The sequence below is a fragment of the Pungitius pungitius genome, chromosome 11 (genome assembly GCF_949316345.1).
Source record: "Pungitius pungitius chromosome 11, fPunPun2.1, whole genome shotgun sequence".
Taxonomy (NCBI): Eukaryota; Metazoa; Chordata; class Actinopteri; order Perciformes; family Gasterosteidae; genus Pungitius; species Pungitius pungitius.
Window position 1 is genome coordinate 13046695 of NC_084910.1, and position 13173 is coordinate 13059867.

The 13173-nt window shown below is 44.1% G+C and overlaps 1 protein-coding gene across 4 annotated transcripts in view; it reads right to left on the minus strand.

Annotated features, from left to right (window-relative positions):
- The window catches only part of grik5 (glutamate receptor, ionotropic, kainate 5), a 71246-nt gene that overhangs the window by 34575 nt on the left and 23498 nt on the right, over positions 1-13173 (minus strand). The window lies entirely within an intron of this gene.

The following is a 13173-nucleotide window of genomic DNA, read 5'->3' on the forward strand; positions in this document are numbered from 1 at the left end:
AGTGGATTACATAATTGATCAAATTATTTATGAGCAATTTCATTGCAACAGAAGAAAACAGCACCATCCATTTTAAAAAGGTCACAGAAGCGATAGGATAACACAATAGAGCCCTGAGGGATTCATTTTCATTGTGTCTCATGTTGAAAACAACATGGGTTTGAATATAGCTTATGACCTTGGTTTTTTTCTCTTCTGTGTTGTCTTTCATTCTACAATATCCAGCACACTGCAAATGCCACAAGAGTATTTTTTAATAATGTCAGATTATCAGAGTTGCTTTAATGCATAGAAAGTGCCATGTTGCTGGAGGATGCAGCAAAATGACTTTCAGTTTTCTATTTGTGTTAAGCCATAATTTATCCTTTTAATCTCCTTTTTTCAATTTTACCGCAAAAGCCTACGGACCATAGATAAATTAATATCAGTACTGTAACAGTGACCGTGAGCTTTTAATGGACCATATTTTATCATACAAATCCTAGGGCTGTGCATATGTTTTATCATGGCTGCTTGTTTCAGATTATAATTGTATATTGAATTGGTGAGTATTAATGTTAATGTAAATTGCAGGGAGATTTATACAAATGTAATTGATGTCATCCTAGTAGAGCTATTTAACCAGCTGCAACACATAATCAAATCAAATTAGTCTTCTGGTTTTTAAAGTTGTGGTCTAACCAGGGAGTAATGGTCAATATTTATTTGAAAGTTACTCACTTATAAGTATTTCACATTTTTTTCTGAATATGTTGCATGGCCTCATGATTCCTCAGGATGTGTAATTCTGTCACCCATGACTGAGTCTAAAATTGGTCATCTGCACTCAACACGCGACATCACACTATTAGGACTGATAGGGACTGACTGGAGAGGGAGGTGAGAATCAGCAAAATACGCAGAAATGGAGCAACTGAGGACTTTCCAAAATAATGTTCAGTTTTGCATTAAAATCTTTCTTTTAAGATAAATATTTTTCAATGAACTAAAACAGTTTTTTCCAAAGTCTCTTTTTACAACAAGCCACAAATTGCTGTTCTGCACATTAATAAAACATTTTGAATAAATATTCATGGAAGTATTCAAAGGGATGCAGAAGACATCTTAGCTGCCGTAATTACAAACAATTGATTTAGGAATTTTAAATGTGTTGCGCCTGTGTTGGGTGAAATGTATGAATAAAGGTTGAACCTTGTTGCGAGTAAATGGGCGCACCAGTAACATCGTTTTCAGATGCTGAGATTAGAAGTAAGCTGTCATCTGTAATATGTGTTTCATCTTAACATTGGTAGGATGGCAGCCAGTCCGAGTCAGCAGCTGAGCTCTGGTGTCCAGAAGTCTGAGACATAACAGCAAAGATGATACAAAACACCAGACATCAGACAAATGATGAACCATTGCTTGCCATTTGGGGCTGGATTCTAACTATAAATCAGTATTTGAAGTCGTCCCTCACCAGCAGGAGAGATTGTCACAAAACCACCAAGTGGGAGACCTGCTTTCTGCCAAAATATAAAACTGAAACAAAGTGCCAAACTGCTTAATTTTAACAAAACTGCAGGTTACTTTCAGGCTGTTTGGTGTTGTGTGTCATCATGCCAGGGTCGTCACCATTACAAGGTCAATTAAGTAATTAAATAAGACATTCAGGGGACAAACAACTGCTGCACTACATTCAGTTCAGCTTTCTCACCCTAAATTGTTGGTTATCCCTCTGCCACCTCTATGGTAATACGTGGTAGCATATGCTGAAAGCGATGTCTGTTGCAATATTTATGCAACCGCGCCATATTTAAGGAGGATTTGCATTTATTTGCTCCATTGTTCACTAAATCAGCAACAGGCACTGGTGAATAAATGCATACTCAGTTAGTTAGAGCATGGCGCATTAGCCTTAGAAGTTCTAACTACTGAAATCTGAATTCATACGTCACACTCTTTAATTAAAAAATTAAAATCACCATAAAAATTGTTGCTTAATTTAGGTCACACATGATGAATGAGAGATGTCTGTTCATTCAATTGATCATTTATACTTTTACTTCTTTTAGTGTACTATTGCCCTTTTTCATGCCTGACAGCAGTATTCTTCTAATTTGTGATACAGTCTGCACGGAATGTATTAAAATGACGTGGTTTGGGGATAAGAGTCACATAATATTCCCGATAAAGTCCCATCACATGTGATTTCATGTCTATTAGCATGCATTTATTTATATTTATTTGTGCCGCACATTCTGCCAGTAGGAATGATAATACTGCATTGCACAGTTATTTGGTTTCTTTACAGAAAGCACATAATTAGCCAGTTGGCATGCAGAACATGTACCCGAATTAGGTTTATAAATGTAGAGTATTCATAATGGCATCCGTCCTGAACCCAAAGGTCACAGGCTCCATCTAATAGATGAGTGTCGGGGGTGAGCTCCATGACACAAAAGCTATTGCACAGTCAACGGACCTGCTGCATTAAGCTCTGTAATCATTATGACAATATCCCCAAACTGCCTGGGAGAATAGAAAACAAACTTCCCTTTTCTAATAATCCATAAAAGAGTGCAAACACAACGTTACAAAACGGAGTTATAGGCGATGAAAAAGAGATTGTTTTAATTGAATCACCCTCATTAGCATTTTAACTGGGGTGTACGGGTTACTGTCCATGCTGCAGTGGTGAAAATCGAGGAGCATGGCTGGATTTGGCAACATCAAAGCACACAGTGGGGGGGGGGGGGGGGGTATTTAAAAAAAATAAAACAGCACTTTGGATATCCTGCATGTTAGAGATAAATATAAAACAACATAGTACAACGGCAAGGGAGACTTGTCGCAGCAGTTACTGAATTTATCCATCTGTTTTATTGCCAGTGTTCTCACATGGTCAAAAACATTACAATTTGAAGGGATACAATTTGAAAGTTGCCCTATATTTAGGTCAGAGGCTTTCAAATGCAGCCTGTCAAGTTGCCCTGCGTTATGCAGCACCTTTCCATCCGCCTGCCCGCCCGCCCGCCCGCCCGCCGGCCGTCCGCTTGGTCAGGTGAGTTATTGCCGGGACTGTTCCTTAAACACCCCCGACCACCCCACACACACTCGCACGCACACACTCCACGCCGTCCATTACCGCGCCTGTCACCCAAGCGTGCAATCAATACTCCCCCCTCCGACAGCGTGCACACATGTGATGGAAGGCAAAAGGCGCGCAAGGGAGGGAGACAGCGAGGGTAAGGAAGGGATGTTGGCGGGAGGAGACTGGAACGAGAGGGGGGCCGAGACGCTGGAGAGGAGGGGAGTGGCAGCGATGGGGAGCGTAGGGCTCGGGGGCAGCGGGTGAAGGCACAGGGGGGGGGTGGGGAAACGAGAGATGACAAGAGAAATGTCCGGAGACAAACAACATGGAGCGGTAATATATAACAAAACACAGAGATAAAGTGAGTGTGGGAGTAGGAGATGGAGGACCGAGATGAGGAGTGGCAGAAGAGAGATGAAAAATAGAGGCCAAAAAAAGAGAAAATGTGTATGTGGGACTGAGCAATGGAGAGAGGTTGTGGGTGGATGAGAAGAAGAATGCTATATATGATGGCAGATTCAGGAATAGATCAGAGTGATTGTGTTTTGTGATTACCTAACACGCACATCTGCAAACAGTAGCAGCCACGCGCTGACATCAAAGACCCCACTTACATAAATACTCACACACGCGCACTCATTGACACACATGAGCGCAGGAATACAGTCAGCAAAGTGATGCTGGCATACGGCAGCCGGCTAACCTCATCTTCATGCTGGACTGAACTAACTGTCCGCTAAAGAGCTTCTGTCGCCTGGCCTGCATTGATAACAGAAGCAAACAAACACAACAACTCGGACACAAAACACACTGCTGTCCTCCTATGAACACATCTCATACACATAAACAGATTCATTATCACACATAAACACACAGACATGGCTGTGTGGCAAACACTACACCCAACGCAGCCCCGCTACTCACGCTGCCACACACATGCACAAACAAACCCAACGGGCCAACAAGGGGCTTAATTGTTCGTTTTTTAGCTCTGCGAGAACGCTCACCTTCTTCTTTTGTGGTTTCAACGGAGCGCCATCAAAAAGGGGTTGGATACGGACAATCAAGATCCTGCTATCACCTGAAATTATATATTTTTAAGAGATGATTGGCTGTGAGAATTCACTGGGCTTCTTCATATTTTTGAAACAAAGAAACTCAAAATGCCTTAATACTGCATGTAAAGTATTATTATGGTATGGCACTCAGTGGATGAGTCAGACATGCAGGGCTCTATCGTCACGTCGGGTGTAATCCACAAGTTGAGCATCAAGTTCAGAAAACAGTGGCCATGATAAAAGTATAAGAGCAAGAATACTGACCTAAACCCTGCCAGTGCAGTAACAACAGGTCAACACAATAACATTCTTCATACACTCCATCCTGCCGTACGCAGGCGTAAATAAAACAGCACTGATATGTAGTCATTTCAAAATCTAAGAAAAACATTGCATTTTAGCACTAGGGACAGTGCTTCATAATGTTTGTGAATGTGTGTGTGTGTGCGCGCTTGACTGTGTGTAGACGAGCCTCTACGGTATGCCCGTCTGTGTGTGTGTGTGTGTGTGTGTGTGTGTGTGTGTGTGTGTGTGTGTGTGTGTTTCTGTGTCGGTGAGAGGGAAAGCTGAGGGCTCAGAGGGAATGCTACAGCCAGGGCACAGGAGGAGCCTCTCTCCCCCCTACTTAAGAAAACAAATCACTGACAAAAGTCAGCCATCACCGTGCGTCTCCTTAACAAGCAGTGGAGTCCAACAATATCTGAGTGGGGAATTAGGTATGGAGGTGCTCCAGTTTCATGCCTGCATAGAGCCGGCGGTGAGCCGCATGCAGCCAAGGTGATCCCTGCCGGCCATTTTGCCCTGCATTTAGTATTCATTTTCCAGGCGATCAAACATGCTGCCAGGAGGTAGAGAGCGTTTTTGTGTGCGTGTGAGAGTATTGGCACGCACACACATACTGAGTGTGTATGATTCCATTAACAAACACATGGTTTTGGATGTGCAAACGCAGGCTTAACGCCCTCCCAGACCCATGTGTGACACAAGTGTTGGTGCACATGCGTGAAGATGTGAGTAAGTTGATGAATTTGCAAACACGTGTGCATAGTGCAGCAGGGCTGAGTAGGAACACAGGGGCGGAGCCATAAAAGCCCAGGGGCCAGCAGACCCCCGGCTCCCTGCACACAGCCAGTGAAGGAAACCTGGATGAACACAGCTTCCTGCTCGGGAGGCTTAAGGGGGAGACGGGGGGGTGGGGGGACATAGGAAGTCATGAGAACGGAAAGAACAAAAGAAGCAGTGCAGAGGGGTGAAGAGGGAGAAGGAGGATGAGCAGAGGAAGAGGGTTTGGGGAGAAAACAGCGCAGCAACAGGATGAGCAGGAGAGGGGGGGGGGGGGGCAGGGGAAACGAGGGATAAGGGGCAGGGTGAGCGGAAAGAGAGAAACCAAGAGAGGGATGAAACTCCCTCTTTTCTGGTGGGGCAGGAGAAAAAGAAGAAGAAGGAGAAGAACACAGAAAAAAACGAGGCTGGACAACAAGAGGGAGGTAGCATGAGCGCCGAGGCCCTGGCAGCATGCAGTGGAGTCAGGCAAGATGGCTGCAGGGGACGGAGCACCAGGCCAAATATGGTCATCAGGACCCAGCTTTGTCCTACTTTCTGTGACGGGCTAAACCAAAAGCTGGATGATGCAGGAAGAACCAAGTGTGGTCAGCGTGCAGCCACGTCGTCCTGTCTTTTTGATGCGTTGTGCTAAAATGAGTAATGCAGGAATTGAGCCTAATATACAAACAAAGCCCTACAGCTACTGACACACACACGCACGCACACACACTAAATTCTCTGATTCCCTGTCTTTCGTGGTAAAGCATTTTGAGGTGTCGACCCAATCTCGGAAATGTTGGTGAGTGTTGCTTCTAGAGCGCGTGAGGGTGACTGAGCAGGTGGTGAATACATTGGACATGTCTATTTGTGTTTGTGTGTGCCTGCTGGCTTTTTGTGTGACTGTGGTCACGCCACCCAGGGTCCCACCAAGCTGTGTGAACGTCATCAATCTATCAAGGCTTCCCTCAGGTTTCAATTCAGGCTGCGGCGTTTTAGATTGGAAATGGGTACAGGCCGACCAACTCTGTGCACCAAACAGCTGTATGAACGGCTGCAATCAGGGATTTACAAATGAATGGACCAAGGGCACTGCTGCAAGTGGCTCTCCTTGTGTTGTGGCATTGTGTCCTCACTGGCTCTGGGACTGAAGGCAGTGCTCTCAGATCAATTGAACAGCGTATGAATGCTGTATGCTCTTTTACTTTTGAATCATTCACACTCGTAATCAGCCTGTTGTGTCCACGGTGTTTTTCCGTGCAATGTTGTCAACCCCAAAATTTGGGAACAAACCCCGTTTGACAAAGGCATTGCCATTAAAGCACAACTACTGATTCATCTCGTCTGTTTCAGCTGTCCTACGCAGGTCTTGTTGCCATGTTAGTTGCTATGATTGATCAGCGGGTCTCACATCCGTATACATGCGCAGCAAATTCCAGGTCTACCCGAATTAAGCCATTATATGACAAGCAATGCTCCAAAAAAAGGGGTCTTTTTCATTTTTGGCTGCAGTGAACAATCACAATGCTGCAGCTGTGGAAAGAACTTACACAACTCATTTAGTGCGCAGCAAAGCCATTCAGCCTGCAAGGAAATGCCTTCAAAGAATCAGCCTCCCAGGTGAATTGGCTTTAAATGTGACGTGTGAAGTCCCTTTACACTGCTTTATATATGGACACACGAAGGGAGTTGTCACTCTTATTGTCATTGAAGCGAATAAGTCTTAAACGATCCTATCATAAAGGCCTGCAGGCTAAAACAAGGACAGGGGGAACATATACAAGCTGTCGATGCAGTCAGGAAGGCAGCACATGGAATTGAAGAATTGTGCCTTTATTATTGAGGCTGAGAGGAGTGAACATATATTTTAGCAGGTAACTGAAATGTATCTGGCAGCATACTGCAAACACTGCCACACCAAAGAGGGGCTGTATGCACTGCGTTTTGTGACGGCCCACACACACAAAAAATGTAGCCATTATCGTCACAAAATATGCACAATAACAGCACATTTCTCAAATCCCTCCCGTTGGCCTAGGAAATGTGTTCATCAACAACCTTGGGGAATTGTTCAAGTGTTAAAATGTTACCTGCGTTGTTCTGCAAGGCAACAGCTTCTTCATCAACAGCGCATCTTGTGCGCACTTGAATCAAGCCCCACTGGGGGGCTTACTTACTGCTCCTCCCGACGGCTACACTTACAAGGAGGCCTGTTGGCTTCAGAGTATTGGTTAACATTCAGCTTCGATGCTTCTTAACACCTCTGCTGTGGCTGCTAAGCCCTGTATTTAATCAGAAAATAAAGCACGCCAAAACACTTCTCTGCATGACATGTTAGACAGAAACGCTTCCATTCTGAGTCCCGCTGAGCTGAAAAGAAATTGAAGAATTCTCCCAAAATACAGATTTCATCTAAATAATTACATGTGGACAAGTGGATCCTGGCAACTGCTTTATAATTCAGTTTTGAAAAATAGTGAGGCTCCAAAACATTAAAAATCCCCCAGTGGTCAGATGAAACAAAAACCAGAAATTTGACATGTTAAGTGAGTACATGTCAAATTCATTTAAGTTTAAGGGCCGAGGTTAAATGAGGTTGGACAGAAGGAAAATGGGATGGCGAGAGGGAGGAAGGCGGAGCTCTGAGTTCCTGTCAGGTGAGCTGACACTCAGTTTCTGACAGTGCTTTGTTACGGGTTTGCACAACATGTACGCTCACCGACGAGCAGAGAGCACGTGAGCGCACGTGGGAGCGTGCATGTATCCTGCATTTGTCCATCCTCGCAGAATACCCAGAAAAAGGTTCACGCGCAACTGCGTATGTGTTTGCGTACATTTAAATATGTGTGCGTTTGTGAAGGTGTGTCCGTCTCTGTCAGCCTTCAGAATGTAGCCAGCAGTGCGCTGCGTGGATGACACCTCCGGATGACAGTGCGCTCCGAGCAAGGACGCTAGTCATAACATAACAGCAGGAAGGTGGGAGGACATCACCTCCGAGCACACGCACACACACACTATGACACAGTGTTAAAGTCAAATCAAGGTCCTTATTTAGATTGGTTATTATCTCTGACCCCTCTCTCCATCCTCATTAGTTGGACTAGACAGCCTCTGCAGGCCTGACGCCGCCGCAGGCCCACACACAAGATGTCACATTGCTTCATCGGTGGAACAGTAACTAATACAAACAGCCCATAGGTTTCATCTCGCTCGTTTGGGGTGCTGTAATTGACTGTTTGATTGACACGCCGGCTTCTTATGAATGCCTTTTTGCTAATCTAGGACCAAGTTCCATACAAAGTCAGCATTGGTCTCTAAGAATCAGCATCTGATTTAAAACAGGTGACAATGACTGTTCTTCGACACCGGGGTTGGTAAGATTCGAAGAGGAACAGTAAGACTGGAGTAAATCCAGCAATTCAGTACTCACATGAGAGGCAGAAGTGGGTTCAAATCAGGCCTGTTTCACATTTCTCTCTCTTCACATGTTAGGTTCAAAGTACTGTCACTCATGTGCAAAAGACAAAGAAATAAAATTATACAATGACAAAGGGAAGTCCACTGCTTACTCCTTTAAAGTCAGATGTCAACATTTTAAAATGTCCCTGAAGTTCGACCTTAAAAATCAAAATAAAGGTTGAATCAAACATTACCTAAGGACGTTATCTGCCTTTATCGAGGGACCCCATCCAGCCGACCTAGCCTTTAATTATTCATTTTTAGCATGGGTGGCAGAAAGAAATGGCAGGTCTTCAGCTGGAGGACAAAACCTTTCATTATCTCATCTTTGGCCCCAGTCTTTGTTCATAATTCCATTTAACTTTCTCTTTTTTTCTTCGCCTCCACATGTCTCAAGTCAATTCGGCTCAGTTCAAAAGGTCTTTATTAGCGTGACCAACCCTGTGGCGAAGTGCCAGCTCACTGAGAGGGACCGCTATGATGGAACATCAACAAACCACAGGAATCTCAGCACCGCTACCCATCAGGTGAAGAACAATCGACATAGAGATGAGAAAATCCATGTGGGTGTGTGCGTGAGTGCGTGAGTGTGTGTGTGTAAGCGTAGTGTGAGGCGTATGCTATAATCCAGGATTAAGTATATTTAGCAAATTAAATGATTTCATCAAGCATACAGAACAGGTAAATGTGAGAAGGCTCTCGCCTACACACGTCTAGCTCGCTGTGACTGGTAGATATATTGGGTGTGCCATGCATTAGTCATGTCTGCAAAAGAGGATGCATCCCCAGCATGCCAAGCAGCTACTTCTGGCATCACAGAGAGACTTAAGAGACAGAGGAGAGATAGAGAGAAGGTAGTGATTGGAGAACCTCATTGACCTTAGGAAAGCAAGTGCTTAGCATCAGTGACATCACTTTAAGTTGTCTGATGGGAGGTTATAAAAGCCAGAAATGCTAAATTTTGGCTATGACCAGCAGCTGTGCACAGCTGGCGTGGTGTAAGCAAGTAGTAACAACCACTGCAGAGGGCAGTAGCTTTAGAAATCTACTTCATTATAAACATCCCCTTAATGGAGCAATCATTTTCTAAATTACCACCAAGAAACACTTAGGACAAAGCACTATTAGCTGTGGCGACTGACTTGCTTTCTACTAACTTTGGATTTCTAAACAGGAGTTCAATAGAGTCACACTCCTGATTCACTGTCTACAAAAAAAAACTCTATATCTTATCTTTATTTTAGTTTGAGGGCCGCACAACATACTGCTAAGAGTTATATGTGATATGAGCATGATGTTTTGGATGTGGTTACAAATGTCGATATGATCTGGAATTAGGGTTTTTCATCAGTAGAGAGCGGAAGTTAGACCCTTATTCCTGATAAGGGTCTAACTTCCGCTCTCTGTACAGACTTAATGTCCAATGGCCAATGCAGCGGCTGTTATACGGATACAAGAATAAATAAATTCTTATCCTCAGAGCCTTCAGAAGCAGTTGCAGCATAGTTCAACCTGTGCAGTTAATGTTCTTTGATCTCAATATGCGTTTCAACCACTGAAGGTACAAGAGGACAAATCATGTGCTGCATGTTCTACGTTACCTTCTCCAGTGACCTTATCTGGGATACAATGGCGGCTCTTGTGAATCGTAACTTGGTAATGAGCGCAGAGCTTCCACATAACAGCCTAATCAGCTCAACCAAGGGCGAACGCTGCTACACACTCTCACACACACATGCTATGTGTGCACATACAGACACCCAGGTGGTCCCATATACTCGCCGGTGTCTCAAGCCACATTACCTATTAGAAAACCAATCATGTTCTGCACCTGGGCCTATCAACCGTAGAGATTTGGGGCAACAGGACAAATGTGACTTGTTTTCCTGCAATCTGCTTATTTTTTGTCCTGCAAATTTGTCCATTGCTCCATTTGTCATAGAAGGAGAAATATGAATGCTACCGGAAAAACCTGAGCAACATTTGGTAGATTGTTTACATGGTGGAATAAATGCCTTGTGTCAGGCATTATGTGTTTGTGTGTCTGTGTGAATGAGGGAGAATGGAATAGAGGCAGAGGGAGGGAGGCTAAATAGGGCAGGGAAAGAGCACACAGTTTATGTGTACAGAATCACTTTAAACTCATAAATGACAACAACGGAGATGGCCTACAAAGGTCAAAATGGTCAACACACTCTCTGTCTTGTCAGATATTTTTTGGAACAATACAAATTCAAACATTATGGCGACTTCGGGGGTCAACACAACTCCATTAAAGTATAATACAATTCTAGTGTTGATAAACACCTTTCTGACAACAGAACCGCATCACAGCAGTGGCAGAGATGGTTATACAGGTAATATTAGCATGCTATGCTGTGTGTTAGCAGGCTAATGCCAGCATTCAAGTAACAATGCTGAACTTTACATACAGATGTGGTTCAGTTGTATTCAATTTGAAGCTAGTAGAGGTGAGTCTGAGAGGGGATAAATTGGCCACTGAAATAATGCTAAACTGTGATTATCGCCTAACAGTCTTTTTTTTTCCTTTGGTACCACTTTCAAGTCAAATTATAATTTCCTCACAAACCCTTCGCGACAATCGTCGTCAAATGAGCATCGCAACCTGACAAGCACACAATCCTACACACAAGGGCTGTAATTCCATATTCAGATTTCAAATTATCTTTCAAGTAAATATTTTGTCTGCTAGGCAGTGCCTGCTACTCAAAGAGGCAGAAACAAAGCAATGTGTATTTACCTCCTTGATTACATTTAGCGCAACGTCAATCACATGGATCTATGAAGGAGAACCAGATAACACCAATTCAACTTCTTATTGGCTCTCCAAACACATTCATGGGATAAAACATCTATACCAAAAAACTCCTGTGAACGTTTTAAATATTACTGGAACAAATGGATCATTTTGAAGTTACGGTGGTTTGAGATGCTCCGTAATATGTAGACACTGTTTTACAGCTGCTTCTTTTTTAATAATAGACCAGAATGCTTGTTGAGATGATGCTCCAAGAGTACATTCAAAAATCAAGCAATCTTTCCATACTGACAGAACAGACAGCTTTAGTCCTGCTGAAGCCCTCCGTTCCTCAGTGTAACTAGATTCAGACATGGGACTTTTAAGTGTGCTTGTGTCCTTGGAGACATTGTGTTAGCAAACTGCAGCTCTCTTTATTACGCTGGGCTCTAAAATATGGTATAATTTCATATTGAGCACTGGGGCAACACGTATTAAACACCCCTGATATTAGATGAGAAACCGATGCCACCACCTCTAGCAGCGCCCCCTGCCTCACCTTTAACCTGTCCCTCGACATGCATGATTGCACACACACACACACACACACACACTCACCACCCCAGTGCGCCATCCAGCCATCCACCACAATCACTTTCACAACACAGAGGAATAGAGAGAGGAAGGAGAAGCAGAGAAGCATTGTGGCAGAGTGATTAACTTGATATCACACATATACAGGTGGGATAGAAGGGAACAGTGAGCGGAAGAAAAAAAGGACAGCTGAGATGCAGGCAATTGGAACGAAGCTAATGAGAAAAAAAATAGATGGGCAGTGGGCGCTAAAATCGAGATGCGACGTTGAAGGCAGACGATGAAAATCAACACTGTTTAATTTGCATTCGAAAGAGAGAGGCAGAGAAAGAGACAAGAATTCCTTAATGGCTGAGTGTCAAAAGGACATCCCGAGTTTCTCCACAATAGTAGACAGAGGACGTTGTATGCCAATAAAGTTTTTTATTCACATCCTTCCCAAGCCGTAACGTGCAGGTGCTCACAGGTGCAACCGCTCCCACCAGGCGTAGCCCACCAACTCCCGATTACTCCACTAGGTGAGACATTTATACACCTGGGTCCCACCAATTCTAGGGCCCTAATCACATGGGGATAATAATGACCATTAACATGGGATACTTGTGCAGACCCGGTCTTACTAGATTGCCTACCCCATTTCCCTCTGTTAACAGCTCTTATCATAACACCGTACACATCCACCAATAATTCTAACAATGATTATGGAGCAAACCTCACTAACCCCACACAATTTACCCCCTCCTTTGCCACCACACTTGGTTTCTCCCACTACCCACAATGCAACAGCACAGGAATAAAGCACTGAGAAACAACCCTGTCAATCTTTTATTTGAAGTCAAGATGGCCGCCCCATGTCTGCTGACGTCAGGTGAGAAGGGGTAACCAGGGGTCACAGAGAACAGAGGGTGGCTCTGTGACACTTCTTCCTCCTTCTGCAGACGACCACTGTCGTCCCAAGTGTCAACGCTCCACCCCTCCACGAGCTGGGGTCACCAACCCATTTTAGTTATTTTCCTCCTCTGGGATCCGCGACAAAAAATCAGCCACCTTGTTCCTGGCTCCCGGGCAGTATTGCACAGTAAACTGGTAGGGCTGGAGAGAGAGAGACCATCTTGTTATCCGGGCATTAGAGTCTTTCATGCGGTCCAACCACTGTAGAGCCCGATGGTCGGTTTCTAACACAAAGGGTCTTC